This window comes from Elgaria multicarinata, chromosome 5 (genome assembly GCF_023053635.1).
Source record: "Elgaria multicarinata webbii isolate HBS135686 ecotype San Diego chromosome 5, rElgMul1.1.pri, whole genome shotgun sequence".
Classification (NCBI taxonomy): Eukaryota; Metazoa; Chordata; class Lepidosauria; order Squamata; family Anguidae; genus Elgaria; species Elgaria multicarinata.
This window is the reverse complement of record NC_086175.1, coordinates 73,071,382-73,087,593: the sequence shown is the minus strand read 5'-3', so window position 1 is coordinate 73,087,593 and position 16,212 is coordinate 73,071,382.

Sequence of the window (16,212 nt, the reverse complement as noted above, 5' to 3'; positions counted from 1 at the left end):
GCTCTCTCTGCAGAGCTCCTCAGAATCAGAGAATTCAAACTAAAAACGGTGCAAAGGAATGAGGCAGCCAATAGGTGGGAAATCAGGAAATTGGCCAATCATATTGTCCTACCCTCAAAGCTCCACCCACACGTCAAAATGCGATTTAAGTCCCTCAAAGACACATAACAATAATGCAGTGCAAACTTGGACATGATCCAGAAGTCGCAGTAAATTGCCACTATGAATATGTGCATTAACACGTTAAAAACCCAGTGCTATGGTGAATGGACGGCTGTGTCATGTGTCCTGAATTGCAAATATGTGCATTTAGGTCGGGGTAAACAAACCATATAGAAAAGTCCCCTGTCTATGGATGTAGGATCCAGGGCAATTTCTCCCTTCTTCATCCCATCTCTGCCTACAATGTCTTCCCTAGCCAGGTCCGGCATCAGCACCTGGCATACTTAGGCAGCTGCTGAGGCTGGGCACATTACTTACACTTGCCATGGCCCCTTCTTTTTTTTCTTTTTCTTTTTTTAAAAAAGTGCTAGTCTGGTGCTGTGTGCAGGAAAAGCAGTGTGATACAAATGGCCCCTGAATGGGCCATGCAGTCTTTGTTTACTTCCTCTTTCTGCTCAGGGCAGAAAGAGGACGTAATGAGGGTAAAAAGCAGGGGTGGAGAAGTGACAGTAAAGAAACATGATTTTCCCATGTGATGTCGCTCACACTGTTCTCAACTACCCACCACACATTCAACTACCCATTCACACACATCCTCTTCAAAGTTCTCTACAGCCTCATTCTTGGCACACCATTCAAAGCATCCAATGCATCAACCAAGTTCCAAGGTAAGGCTTGTTATACAAAAATTATATTTCAAGGTATCACTTCCTGAGCTAGGTTTATTCAGGAATTTATCCCCATGACCCTGAGACCATCTGGAGGCAGGACTGAATTCAAAGCAAGGAGACAAACTTGGAAAAATCAACTTCTTAAAGTCAGGGGAAAGAGCTGCCTTTGTATCCATTTCATAGTCTGAGCCGCCCGCCCACATGTATGGAGTCACACTCCCAATTCTCGCATAAAAATATGCTAAATATATTTAGCATTGCAAATATATTTTTGAATGGACACCATGCGGACAAATCTAGAAATTATAACCTAAAAAGAAGAGAGTTTTGCAGTGATTGACCCAACTGAAAGAAAGGAAGAAGAAAGATCTGGACTGTTCAAAAGCTTTTCTAGAGTAGCATCAGATATAGACAGACAGACAGACAGATAGATATTGCACACAAACATACACACACACACCTTGTAAGAGAGAGCAAAGAGTTCAATGATGGCATGAATATTTCAGGCCTCAGTGACAGTATTGGCTAAAGAGATGTAGAAGAGGGGGATGTAGAAGCAAAAATAGGCAAACAAACACACCAATTCTAAACAAATATCAGTTTATATCTGTTTATAAACATATATTATCTGTTTATATTAACATGTTTAAGATTGGTTCCTGGCTATTCATGAGTCATCAGGACTGGCCCAAGCACATCTAACCTTTGCTCACTCTTGTTTGCATCACACATGAATGCTGTTAATGCAGGACAGAAGGAAATGGAATGTATATTACAGCCAATGCAGGTTTTTCATTCACGTTAGGAGCCAGTTTAAAACAAAGCAAATGTCAACTTCACATATAAAAATGATCTAAATGTACTGTTAAGGCATCCTCATTTGTAAGAGTCTCCTCCCGAAGAGTGCCTATGGAATGATTCCCATGGAGGAATACCCATTCAAAGTGTTGCATCAGAAATGAAACATCCTCATGGATGCTTCCAAGAGATTTCCAGCTGGGTCTTGACAAGAACTGTAATGGATATTGGGAAGGATTTTTTTAAATTATTCTTGCTGGGGGCAGGGGGAGGGGGTCCAAAACAAATTCTCCAAGAAGTTAAAACACATTTTAACTTGTGTTTTCCTCATTTAATCCCCTCCCCCCCTGCAACATTCCAAGCACTGGGAACAAGATTTAAAGGCATTAGATTTATTAAGGGAATATTCAACATTATTCTCTTACAAGCAATGAGCAAGCTTTGAGCTTTGTTGCTGTTGTTGTTTTATAATCCGTCAACACCAATTTCAAAGGTGAAATTTGAAAGATTTCAAAATCTAAACATATGAATTCTAAAAAAGTTGCTGAGCTTCACATTCCTGAGTTTCATTTCAGCTCTTGTCAGAAATATACTGCCCTGCTCACCACCCTTTTCTGGAAAACCCATGTGGAGTCTGGATTCTGATGGAACATTCTCTTCGTGTATCCCTCCTGGCCCTTATCTATACGACGATGGATGTGTGCCTCATTATTTTTTAAACCAATTTTTCACAGATTCACATCTGCCAAAGAGTGTCACACTGCAGCCAGGGCTGGTGCCAGACTATTTTGCGCCCTAGGCAAGGTGAGCTCACCCTCCTCCCAAAAATGCCAGCTTCGCTTCGGCTGGGCAGGTGTGGGGCGCCATCTCGCCCGCCCAGCTGAATCCTCGGGCCGGGCCGGACGCGCGTGAGTGCTGCACTGCGCCTGGCGCCCCTCTTAGCTTGGCGCTCTAGGCGGCCGCCTGAGTGGCCTCTATGGTAGCACCGGCCCTGACTGCAGCAGCAACACCAATTTAATTCCTATTGCAGTTTAGTCTTATGTAGGCTGATCACTCGGGAATGAGCTCAAGAGAGCTTACTTCTGAGTAAACATGCAGGGGGGTTGCACTGTAAGGCTGGAAACATAAGTGTGCAAGATTACTACCTTACTTGTGAGTAAGAACGTCTCTTCCATCTCCCTGCTTTCCTTTTCTATCCATAGCTTGTTGGGGTGTCATGTATAAATTCAAGTAGACCCAAATGAAGGGTGCCATGAGGCTTTGTTTTTGGGAACCATGACCGGACGAGGCAGCTGATTGGTGCAAAATTGGGAAATCAGCCAATCACGTTGTCGTACCCTCAAAGCTCCACCCACATCTAAAAATCCGAGTTACCTCCCCCAAAGACACATAGCCATAAAGCAGTCAGACACAATCTAAAAGTCAAGGTAAATAGCAAATGCAAAGAAGTGCATTATAGAGCTAAAAATCCGGTGCAGCGGCGTATAGACGGCTGCATCATGTAACCTGAAATGCGAATATGCACATTTAGGTCACGGTAAGCAAGCTGTATAGATGTGCCCCCGAGGGATCATTCCCACAGGAAGCCATCTCAGCAGTACTGGACCTTGAGGCTGGGCCTATCCTGCTATTCCCACAGAGAGATCACCAAATGGATAGAGGGGAATCTTCTTTGAATAAATGGTTGTTACGGCTTTAAAGGGTCACTTTTAATGTTTGGCCATGTTTTTATTTGATTATAGTTTCTATTTTCTGGTAACTTTGTAAACCGCCTTGGTGAACTTCAGAAAGGCAATACTGAAATACAAATATATATTTTTCTATTGAGAGCCATATTCCCTCTCATGTAATTTGTCATGTGTTGCATGCTGTGGTGGGTGGAGCCAAGGCCAGCAGCGGCTGTGGCCAACTCTCTTTTTGTGTCACCCCTTTCTCTCTCTGTCCCTCCCTCAACAGCAGCCTTGAGGGGATAGATTGCTCTTGCCAGAGATCTAAAATGATAGCTTTCAAAGTGCTTTTGAACTTAGACCAAGGGCCACAAGAAATTAGTGTTTCCTGCTCTACCGTAAAGGCTAATAACATCATCAAGCTTCTCTGTGATTGGATGATTGGTATTGCTGCCTTGTGTTAAAAAGGCAGTTAGCAGAGGAAAACCAAAAGGCAAAAGAGAATGATTGTTTACCAGTCTTACATACACACATATTAAAAGGGATCACAAATTTTCTTTAGCGAAGGAAAGAAAACAGTTTTACTCACAAATGTTTTTGCAGTTACATGCAGATACTGCACAGACTTTCAAAAGGCGTTTTGTTCAGTCCATTTTTGTGCAGGAGCAAGAGAGCAAACTGATGTGCTCCTAGCAATGGTGGAAGGCAGAGCAGGGGAGAGAGAAGGAGCAGGAAACACTGTAGGCTATAGTGATCCTAAGGCTAACGATGCCCAGGATTCCCATGCATTTACTAGCTAACTGCAACACTGCCCCCTTCCTTTAACTTGTAGACAAAATTCCAAGATTCCCAACACTCTGGGCACTTGTAGCCACTCTCCTGTTGAAAGCCTACACTATCCAGCTTGATATAGCCCTGGGCAGGCAACTCCCTGCCTTTGCCAAGTAACACCCTTTAGTTATCTCAGGTTTCCCCTTGCTGTGTTCCAGTTGCCAATCTCCAAGAGAATTTAAATAATTCCCCCATTGCATGAAGGATGACTGATTTGGTGCTCACGTTCATTTTGCTTCTTAAATACTATCTGTATAGAGTCAATTAAATGTTCTTATTTCCAACTTTATTTCAAAGCTGTTCTTTTCATTATGGTTCTACTGACACTCTGGAGTCATTGGTTTCTGATGTTATCATCGCGGTTCTTATTTGCTTAGAGCTTTATGTCTTGAAGAGATTAGATTTTCTCCTTAAATGAAACAGTCCTCAGCTTAATACCATGACATACTTCTAGAAATTCCAGAGCAGACAGCATGCTGAAGGACACAAAGGGCAAAAAGGATTTAATCCATAAAGCTAATTCTAGCCCAAATAAGTGGCAATCTGAAAGTTCAGTCTCAATAAGTTTCTTATAACAGATCTGGTTATAAGGCAAAGCAAATATAAAAGTGATTTGAAGGCCTTGCTTTATTGCCAATATATATAACTGTTATGATAGTGAAGATTTATTAAGGCTTAGAAGCATTGCACTGGGAAAATTAGCAGCTCCTCCATCCTTTTGTATGCTGAAAATCCCTTTTTTTTCAGTGTCATTGCAATGCCCCATTACACTCATTTAACTAAACACTTTTTGAAGACTTACCAGGGTTAATGGGTGAAATGGCCCTTAGAACAAAAGTTTTAAAATGTTGTCAGACATTGGCACTGCTTGTACTAAGGCAACCTTCCTCAACTTGGTGTCCTCCAGTTGTTTTGGCCTACTTCCAAACATCTCGATCATCCCAGAGTGCAGGACACGGAATAATGGGCTCAACTTATAGGAAGCCAGATTCCAGCTGGACATCAGGAAAAACTTCCTGACTGTTAGAGCAGTACGACAATGGAACCAGTTACCTAGGGAGGTTGTGGTCTCTCCCACACTAGAGGCCTTCAAGAGGCAGCTGGACAACCATCTGTCAGGTATGCTTTAGGGTGGATTCCTGCATTGAGCAGGGGGTTGGACTTGATGGCCTTATAGGCCCCTTCCAATTCTACTATTCTATGATTCTATGATCTCAAGCCATTGGCCATACTGGCTGTGGCTGATTGCAAATGAAGTCTAAAACATCTGGAAGGCATCATGTTGGAGAAGGCTATACTAAGACTATTGCTATTTACTGTTTTACTCTGTACAGCACCATGTACATTGATGGTGCTATATAAATAATAATAATAATAATAATAATAATAATAATAATAATAATAATACAATACCTACTTAGAAGTGTTTCTGGGTAACCTTCATATAGAACAAAGTGGGCAACTTTTGACCCTCCAGATGACTTGGGCTAAAAAACCCATCAGTGCTATCCAATGATGAGGGATCACTGGAGTTGTAGGCCAACTGGAAGACTACAAGTTGTCCACCCCTAAGTTAAGTGCTTAAGGCTGCAGTCCTACACCCAAGTATGTGGGAGTAAGTCTATTTGAAGTCAGTGGAACTTACCTCTGAGTTGACATGTGTAGGATTGTACTGTAAGGGACTGATTAACAACATTCGTTTGATTAGCCAGTCTAGCTCCAATGTAGGTAAAGTCCAAAAATCATGCTGAATTGTCTCCATATTTTACTCCAAATTATACTGAAATTAGTTTGTTATTCAAATAATATGAAGCACAGCTTTTGAATTTATAATCTGCTGAGTTATGAGATTATGCTTGTACTGTAATCCTATGCTTGAGGATTCAAGCCTGTTTTAACTTCATAATATGTAATGGAACTTTCTCCATGGTGGACAGCAACAGTTAGGTGAACACTTGGAACACGGCCCAGCTTTGGGGAGGGGCTTGTTTTGATTAGAGACTCCATAGCATTTTATAGAAGGTCTCCAGAGATCCATAATGTCCAGGTAGAACAGATGGGAACTTGGCTTCCATCAGCAAATTTTATTGGATTCTTTCCTTAAAAGGATAAAGTACTAATTCAACTCAGCTGCAATTTGAATCGTTTGGAATACCCCACCCTAAACTGATACAAGTATTTAAGACCACCAATTTGCCTTATTTCATATTTGAATGTTGTATTGTCCCAGACATATTTTCCAAGGCTACCAAAAGCTCAGCATTTTGCTCTCAAAATAAGTTTGTTTCAACTCCCTTACGGTGAAAGATGAGCTTGTGATGGAAGTGAGTCATCAGGAGACCTTAGTTTACCACATTTCCTGAAACGCTGGGCAAATAGATTCCCTTGGACCTAATCCTAAAAACAAATAAATGGATGAATTAAGATGAATGATATTGCATTTAGGTTAATGGGCATTAACTTGCTACACATGCATAAACGTTTGCTGGATCAGAGCCCTAGTGTCTGTAATTATTGTTGCCCGAGTGCATAATCCACCAGGAAGCTCTCCATATTATTGAGGAGCTCCTACAGGTGAATTTACTGGTGGATTGCAGCCTGAGTTTCTGCACATAAAATACTGGCAAAACATCCATGCCTCTCAAGAATATTTTGAGGAGACACATTTTTTGCTCATTAATTTTGCCATGTGTTTCCTTCCTTCACAAAATAGGAGAAAAGTCAATATGTACTGTTCTCCTTCTCTAACCTACCAGTTGACTGAATCTTTCTTTGATGGACTCAGCCATCTTTAATTCATTATCCGATATTATCATGTGTACATTTTATCTTCATTTTGAAGTACAGGGAATAAAGTGACATTCTTTTTCTTTGCTGTAGAGAACATACACTTTAACCGTTTCCCTAAAAACTCACAAAGGATCTTGAAAAGCCAACATCTCTCACCTATATTTTATTTTTCGTCTTCACTTTGCTTTGCCAGGTTTCAAATGGCATTCTTCAGAAGCTTACCAAGGTTTCCTCAAGAGAAAGAGCAGTCATGGTGCACAAGCTCTCCTGAAAGACAACTTACCCACCACTACTGGCCTTGCCCTCTGGGAAGACAAAGCAGAGCACACACTCTGTGCAAACAGCGCAACGGTAAAGCCCAACAATATGTCATGTACACACATTTATTTAGGGGCCTGAGTCATTGATTCAATGGCACTTACTTCTAGATGGGTGTGTGTATTTAGGACCAGGGTGGAAGATTAGGGTCTGGTTCACACATTCGTCAACCTGGAAGTTTTCTGCAAGGGCTTTTCTACACCTAAGTGCCTGTTACTTTTGAACATGCAGAAGTAACCGTTGACATGCATAGGTTTTTGATGTGCATAAATGTATATTCCCCCTTTTTTAATTGAAAGGATCATGGAAACAGAGAGCATCCAGCACATGGGTGTATGTCTGATTCAAATGTCATTTCCTGCTGCCTCTATGAACTGCCTCTTAAGCAGTTTCATCACAATGCAAGTCTCCCTATTATTGACATGAAATTAAAATGAAATAGGAATGAAATGGTTGAAATAAAGTGCACAGGTAATTCATTCTTTCTGGGTGCTGTTTTTCCAAGTAAGTCGATACTCTAAATCATAGTTTTCTTATACATGTATCCTCAGAAGTAAGTTCAATGAGGCTTACTCCTGACTCGATCCCCATTGTAACTTGAAGGTTTTATTCCTTATATAGCAATGAATGCCCCCTCTTTTTAACATTTAGCAATAGGGTAGCTATATCCTAATAAGGCTGAGGCTTCTGTCTCCCCCTGGACATTGAAATAGGGAAATGGCTGCCTTGGGCAGGATCTATAATGATTTATAATGGTATTGACAAGTGTTGGGGCCCATGTCACATTCTACATACCATTTTCAAACCGCTTTCAAAGTGTTACATCCTGCTTGGTGTAGATCTGACCTCAGTCAGAATGGAATATGTTTCATTTATGCAGCAGCCTACACAGCTGTTTTGATTCAGCTTGAAATCCTTCATTTTCCTTCTTCATTACATTTATATTCCACCTTTCTTCCACAGAACTTAAGGCAAAATACATGAGATTCCCACACAGTATAAAAAGGAGGAGGAGGAGGAGAAAGGAAAAGAGACTGTACCAATATGCCCCCTTAAAAATGAAGTAGCAAACCCCTAGGCAATGAATAACATTCATTAATTAACAACACAACGCTCCATTATGATGCCTAGCGCTTTTTAAATTATAGTCCTGGGCTTGCTTTGAGGATGGAGGTATCTCCTGTATCAAATCGTGGAATATATTATCTCTAAGGTAAAGCTATAATTTGAAATGTCTCAGGTATCATTAATAATTATTGGAATCTTTTTAATAATAGATTTTATTCACCAACTTGGTGAATTAAGTGGAGTTTGTTTTCCATTTTTGTTCCCATGTCACTTCCATGCAGCTACTAACCACACCTGGACCTGCTTCATTTCAGCAAGGTTACTACTCCATGTGCCTTCAGACTATGCCCTGAGACCATCTGTGTTATGGCGATAATTTTGTCAGCATTAAACACTTCCATTTATCCTAGAATTCTCATGCCAAAACCCTGGATGACATTCACACAGCTTTTAAGATTTGAATATCTATCCCCAAAGTAACAAAATAAGTTGATGCAGAATAGTTAAGATCTACACTATTGCTTTATAACAGTATTAACTATCGGGGGCCTTGAAACATTCCATATGCTGTTTTTCAAACTGCTTTCAAAGTATCATATTCTACTTGGTGTAGATCTGGCCTCTCTCACACAAGCAACTGGGTAAATTGCTGGCCAGTTCCCCACCACCAACCCACCCAGCAGATTCTACTATATCTAAATGAGGTCATCTTTCCAGAAATAGTGAAATGAAGAAAATGCTTTAAAGAATTCTATCTTATGCAGGATTACTCAAAGCTTTGGTAGGTAGATAAATTGTGGTTTGTTTCTACCATATCACAAGACTGTGCTTTAATCCTATTGTTAACTAGAAATTGAGACATGTGCATAGGGACCACACATATTTTAAATACATCTCATGACCTCTCTACTGCCACATGCGCCTTGATGCATTTGTTAACTTACCGCTCTTGAAGCATGTTTGTCGATGTTGCCCCCCCCCCTCAAAAACAGCCCCATGTGTTGCTGGAAGTGGCAGGAAATGGCCATTTCATACATGTGTGTCCATGCAAGGGATGGGGAGAGGGGAATGTCTCCCATAGGGATAATTACCCACCTCCAGCTACTGTAGAGTGGATGAAAATGTGAATCCACTCTTAGGCCCTCACATGTTGTTGTTGTTGTTGTTGTTGTAAAGGAAAGTCCAGTTCAAGAAACTTAAGAACGCAATAAGAAAGTGGTCTGGTTTAGGTATGGTCCAAACTAAAAGATAACCAGTACAGAGCAAAGCCCATCTCTGGAGGACACAGCCTGAGGTAACTTGATATATTCATTCCCAGCACAGCCTCCTTCTCTGCTGATTACAAGTCTCCACTAGTGTTTGCAGGACAGATTAGCTATTCTCCTCGTATATAAGAGACACTGTTCAAAGAGGTTGGAACGCAGCTGCCTCTTTACAGACTTTACCTAGTTTTCAAAAGAACAAGGATCATGTGACTGAGGGATGTATGCCGCTGCAATAGAAAATCTAAATTAATCTTCATAGAAAATGGAGGGTCTTGTTTGGATCTAGCAGAAAAGAAGAGCCACTTGTAGGTGAAATCTTCTTAAGACCAAAGTGAAACTTTCAGGGAATCCTGTGAAAATTCGGGACTGCAAGGCTTCCTAGGCATGGCAGACAAAAGAAATTAGCTTTCCGAATAAAAGGTTCTTGGTTTAAATTTAAAGGTTTTTGGCCATAAGAGCCACTGCACTGCCAAATGTCTGAGAATGTAGCATCTAATCCTCCTATCTAGTTACTGCAATCGCTCTGGCTGCTTTTTGTGTTTATCCTTATAGCTTTCTACTCCTTTATAGTCTTTTCTTTCTTTCTCTTCCGTGTTGGAAAAGACGCAGGATAATACATTTCATCTGGGAAACCGAAAAATAAATAAGTGTAGATTCAAGCTTCATAAGAAGCATTTTCAGTAATCCTGCAGTGCTTACCGTTATTCTTGTTTTTTAAAATTCCCCATAGCTCCCCTCTGGAATTTTCAAAATGTCACATGGATACAGAATCTGATCTTAGATAACAGGAATCAAAAATAGCACAGGCTACTTAGCCTGGTATGAGGGACCAGCCCTAAGACTGCTGGTGCCAACCCATTCAGTATTTGAACTTTATTGGCTGCAATTATGCAAACAGTTTAGAATGAAGAGCCTCAGCACACACAGGAATGCAACTTTGGTCCTGCAGAAAATAACAATTCCTTACAAAATTTTGGGTTGACACTGTAACAGGTATAGCTCTGCTTTATTAAGGGCTGGCCCAAGATATGGGCCAGGCCTTAATAAAGGGCTGTGGAGCAACAAATAATAATCACATGTGGGACAACTCCAGGGTCTACTTGATCCACTTGGCTTTAGATCAGGCCTTGTGAGATCTAATTATCCTTCCTCTCCTACAAAAAAATAATTGTATCCTGTTAGATGGCACTTCTCTTTGTGTGTAGAAATTTTGGATAACTATTATTTTAACATGGTAATAAATACTGATCTGCTTAAGCCTTGTTTGAGAAAGCTGTATGAGTATTTTTCCTTGTAAGGAAGCATGGACCAGAAGGGATAATTTAACTGAAGCTATCACCCTTGTTGTTCTTTGAGTGCAGCTTCTCTACATGAGTGATTTATTGTCACCCATTAGCATTCATAACAGTGGACCAACACAAGGAATACACCATAGTGTTCTGCAGAATGAACCTAGTGTGAATCTGGGGACTCTAAGTTAATGGTTGTGCCATGTTCTGGCCCTCTCTCCATCCACAGGCACGGTGGTTGCCCTGTTAGCCTGTCCTCAGGTGTATGGATGCTGCTTTTAAATGCCAGATCAGTTCAGAATAAGACCACCCTTATCTATGATTTGATAATGGATGAGGTGGCTGATCTGACATGCATAATCAAGACCTGGGTGGGTGAACAGGGAGGAGTCAGTCTCTCCCAACTATGTCCACCTGGTTCAGCATCAGGTAGACCTGAGAGCCAGGCAAGAGGGTTGCTATGGTCTATAGGAATTCCACCTCCTTCTGCAGGTCCTTGTCCATCTGACTACTGGTCTGGAGAGTTTGCACCTTGTATTAGGGCATCGGGACAGATTAGGGATTCTGTTGGTCTCCATGACAACCATGGGACTGTCCCAACATGTCATTGGTCCAACACAAGCACACAACGATCCTCCGTTTGAAGGTTGCCAGGGCACTTTATTTGAAGGGTTGTCCTGTCCAGTTCTGGTTTCAAGATAAAGGACCATCAGAACTGGTGGCCATCAAAACATAACCCCCCAAACAGCAGGCTGAGCAGGTAGGCACCCACGCCACCTGGACAATCTTCCACACTATGGTGTATTCCTATTTAAATTATAAAAAATATTTCTAAATCTCCAGTTCTACATATCAATGAGCACATGCAAATTTGAGGCAAATCAAAATTCCTCTCTTTTTTAGCAAAGCATAAGTGGCCATCTTGGTGCCATTGTTATTGATTCCCTTCACAAAGATAACTATCAAAGTACAACATTACTGACTTTAAGGGACAAATAAAGACTTGCCTGTTCTTCCATGTCTTGTAGGAGCTAATTCTGCCATGGATTTTATTATTAATTTTTATGGATTTCAGTTTGTGTTTTATCTGCCATGGATTTCTTAGTCTTTTAAAATTTGAAAACAAGTGGTATTTTCTTGTTTATTTTCTATATAACACATACTTTTCTGTGGAATGGCAGTTCAGATATATTGAAAATAAATATATTTTTAACAACATAGAGAGTGTAATTCTCCTAGGCCTTAAGGGTTGCTTCTTATATTTTCTTTCAAATTCCAAAAGAATTTCACCTTAGTTTTCATTGGAATTGCAAAATATCGTGGGTGGATTTGAGTTTGCTAAAAGCAACACGGCCAAATTCATCACAGCAAAAAAATAAAAAAAAATCCTGCCTATTTTAATTCTTAGACCATGGGCTTTGATCTTAAAAACAAGAAAGGGTTTCAAGCTCAAAAATACCTTCCCTATGAACTTCTATTTTTCAAAGTAATTGCACAGACAATAATGCCATATCTGGCATTGATTCATGTATTTTGGGCTTTGACTACCATGTGGAAAAATGTTATTCTTTAAGACATGCACCCACTTAATTCCTTCCTAAAGCACTTACAGAAACACTGGAAGTTAATCAGGCTGACTAAGTTCTTTACCTAAAAGTGATCCGTTAGGGTGGCCACGTATCCTACATTACAGAGGACAGTCTTCCATTTGAAGACTGTCTTCTCTTTGCAGGGCTGTCTAGCTCAGTTTGGGATTAAAAGGAAAGAATCATAAGAAGGGGAAGCAGGAAGGGGCCTTAAAGTGGCCCTTCAACAGTTTGTATCTGGGTGCAAGCTACATAGAAACAGTATGAGAAGCCATTTCTGGTTATATCTGGATTTTCATGAAATCGCTTTGATCAGTCAGCAGCATATGAAAAAGAAAAATGTTGTTTATACTACCTGAAAACCCGCATTCATGGGTAACATCATGGCACTTGAAACTGCGATACTAAAGTTGTGTCTGTACATATAAATTAACACATGCAAATTTCATGACGATCTGTATCTTCTTCCGGTCTCTTTGTTTGGTGATGCATTTCCTCTTTGTTTGGTGTAGTAGAAGTGGCCGTGCTACCTCACAATTTAAGAACCAGCTCCCTTTGATTGGCCTTCCCCCTGCTACACCACAGGCTGCTAGAAGTTGATAGTTAGAGTGTTGGACTGGGACTTGGTAGACCTGGATTCTAGTCCCCACTTGGCCGTGAAACTCACTGGGTGACATTGGCTCCTCCTGAGTGGTGCCACTTACTACTCAAAGAAATGTAATGCACAAGGCACACAACTGCCCATATATAATAAATTTCAAAGCTGGGGTAAGAGAATACTTTTTATCAGATGTATCAATTTATATGTTCTCTATATACAATATCGTCGCTGAAACATGAAATAACATTGATACTGTTTACAGTATATTAACAGGCAGACCCGGGTGAGCAAATAGTGTTTTGACAAACAATTGAACAGTCAACGATAAGGAGCAAACGCTAAGTGGGATTATTTTATACAAAGAGAACAAACGGTTTTTTCAATGTTATTTTTTACGAAGAGAGGGCATGTCTACACCAGCCCTATATCCCAGGATCGCCCTGGGATCGGTCCTGTGCATCCCAATGCCACACAGGGGATCCCAGGAGAAGGCAGGGATGATCCCTCCATTTTCCTGGGATAACCCTTAAGTGTAGAAGGGGCCAGAGTAAACAAAGCAAACGAACCACACTGTTTTTAATAAAGAGAGCAACTTATTCAAAGAGAACAAACACAACTTGTTCAAAGAGAACAACAGGTATCCTGGGGCTTTTTTCAACCTGCTTCATGAGAAGCTTCATCACACAATGTTGTTTATTAGCACCATCGTGAAAGCTATTGCCGTAAATGGAGGGATTCATTCCTCAACTCGATATCGAAATTCACTTGAAGTCCTGGCCAGAATTGTAAAGCCTTAGATGGGGTGAGCTCTTCATTGCAGCTTCATTGCACCCTCTACTTCTGGATCCAATCTGATAGCCAAGGGAGAGAGATGAGTAGAGGTGGCTGCCCTTACTCCTGTCACTGTGAGTTCACTCCAAGAGAGCAAGTACCATTGCTGACTGTTCGAAGAGGAGGAATCAGTATGCTCAGTAGGGCTTTGCCTGGGAGCAGTGGACAGCTCTTTTAGAGTTTTGACTGGTTCTGACTGAAACCTGGAGTGGATCCACCAACTGACGTTGGAGCCACCAGCCTCCATGGACTGGAAGTGATGGGAGTTTTAGCCCAACACAACTGGCCTACACCAAGTGAGGGTTTGCAGAGTGGTTCACTTCTTAAACATCTGGGGAGAATTGCAACCCAGCTACCAAAAGAAAATATAGAAAGAGAGCCTGATTGTAGAGGAAAACAGAAATGTACAGGGGGTGGGTAGGTGGGTGGGTGTGTGTGTGTGTGTGTGTGTGTGTGTGTGTGTGTTTGGTGTTTTTCTTTATTTTTTAAACTTCCTTCATGCAAGAAGTGAATGGAATTATGGGGCTCTGCTTTTTGACTCAGCAACCCATCTCTTTGAAATCCAGAACACTCCCCCATCCGAAAGATTAGGGCAAGTATACAATAAAAGCTTGATGAGAGATAAATGAAGACAGCAGTTTAAAATGTCTAAGCTAACCCAGAAGGGTGGAGAATTGTTTTTTTTAGACAAAAGCCACAAAAAGCAAAATGCAGAAATTCGTTGCTGATTTGTATAAGAGCATTACAAAAACGGGTACATTAATGGGATAGCATGAGGCATGTGACTCAGGCTATTCAGGCACACTGCAGCAAAACCCTTTATTTGTTTAAAGGAAATTCTTTAACAATGGCTCTGCTTGCTTCAGCAAGCATGGCTTACTGTTTAATAATGCCCGGGTCTTTTAATTATTATTTCAAATGCAGGTTTTCCCCTTCTGACAATGTTTGAACAGATGGCATGCACTGCAGCGCCTACCAACTTTGTCATACTTATTTTGTTTTAATAGAAGAATCACGTTGGGGGGAAAGAGGTGCACACGTTAAAAGCTGCTTTTTAAAATGTTAGTAGGTGCTGCTAACAAAACAAGCAACGTTCCATAAGAGAATGGCAAAAATGCCATTAGAGAACAAACTGATGCTAACCACAATCGTGTTTTGTTATTGGTTTGGGGTGAAGACTAAAGATGATCCGTGTGAGTTGCCCAAGGCAAATGTGACAAAACATTATTGACAGCCATCGGCCTAATCCAGCTCATAGAGGGTTCAGCACCCTGCACAAGCCCATAAACAAGAGACAAAGCAAAAGCCTGCAGCTTTGGAGTGAGATTGGAAGAGACACACAGAGAGCTGAGTTGCTCTTGCAAGAATCTGATGGCACTGGTATTCCACCTAGAAATATTGAGCTCCATCAGATGAGCATTTTAACGCATATTCGTTGCTGGGCACTCACGGATTTTCATGGGTCCCTCTCATGACGTCATCTGCCTCCCACACAGCTCCCACCCCTTCTGGACTTCCTTGCATCACACACACACACACACACACACAAAACACCCAGAAAGTCAGATATATTTTCTCCACGCAAAATAAAAATGCCCTTCCAATCCCGTGTTTTGCCGTCCTTCCGCTATGTTGCTTTTGTTGGGGGCAGTCCTGGGCGGTTCTCCTCCAGCTTGCTGAATCTGTCAGTCAAACGAAGAATGAACGGATTTGTGCTGAGCCAGTTGAACAGACTTTTGCTGCTCCAACCCCCACCCTCATTGCCTGCAGAAATGGTGCCCAGCCAATTAATCGCTGAATCAGTAAAACCCTAGACAACAAAACAAGAGTGAGGGGAAGAAGTTGCCCACATCCATCACCTGACAAGAACCAATGAACTGGAGGGGGAAAGAGAAGGGGTGGGGTGGGGTGGGCGCAATAGCAGGAGAGCAAACAACAGCGGCAATCATGTAAGGGACTAGTGCTTGCTGTGCTAATGAAATGGAGGTCAAAATTGGGGGTGCATACCAGGAAAAAAAATAGGTGTGATGAAGCCCAAAATGGGAGAACAGTATCTCTTGGGGTGTTCATGCTATGAGCTTCTACTCATGCTCAACCCATATACAAATAAACCATATATTACAGAAACCCCATAAGCCTCCAGGGGCCTCATGCCAAAGAAACAAAACTCTTGGTTAAATAAAAAAGAAAAGCAGCCATGTTGACCATAAGAAAAATCCCAAAATTCATATATGGGTCAACTCAAATATCACCAGAAATGTGCAAACTTTTGAGATCTCCAGAACTCTTCATCAGGCAAGATGTTACAGAAAGTAGGTTGGTGGCAAGGGTGGGG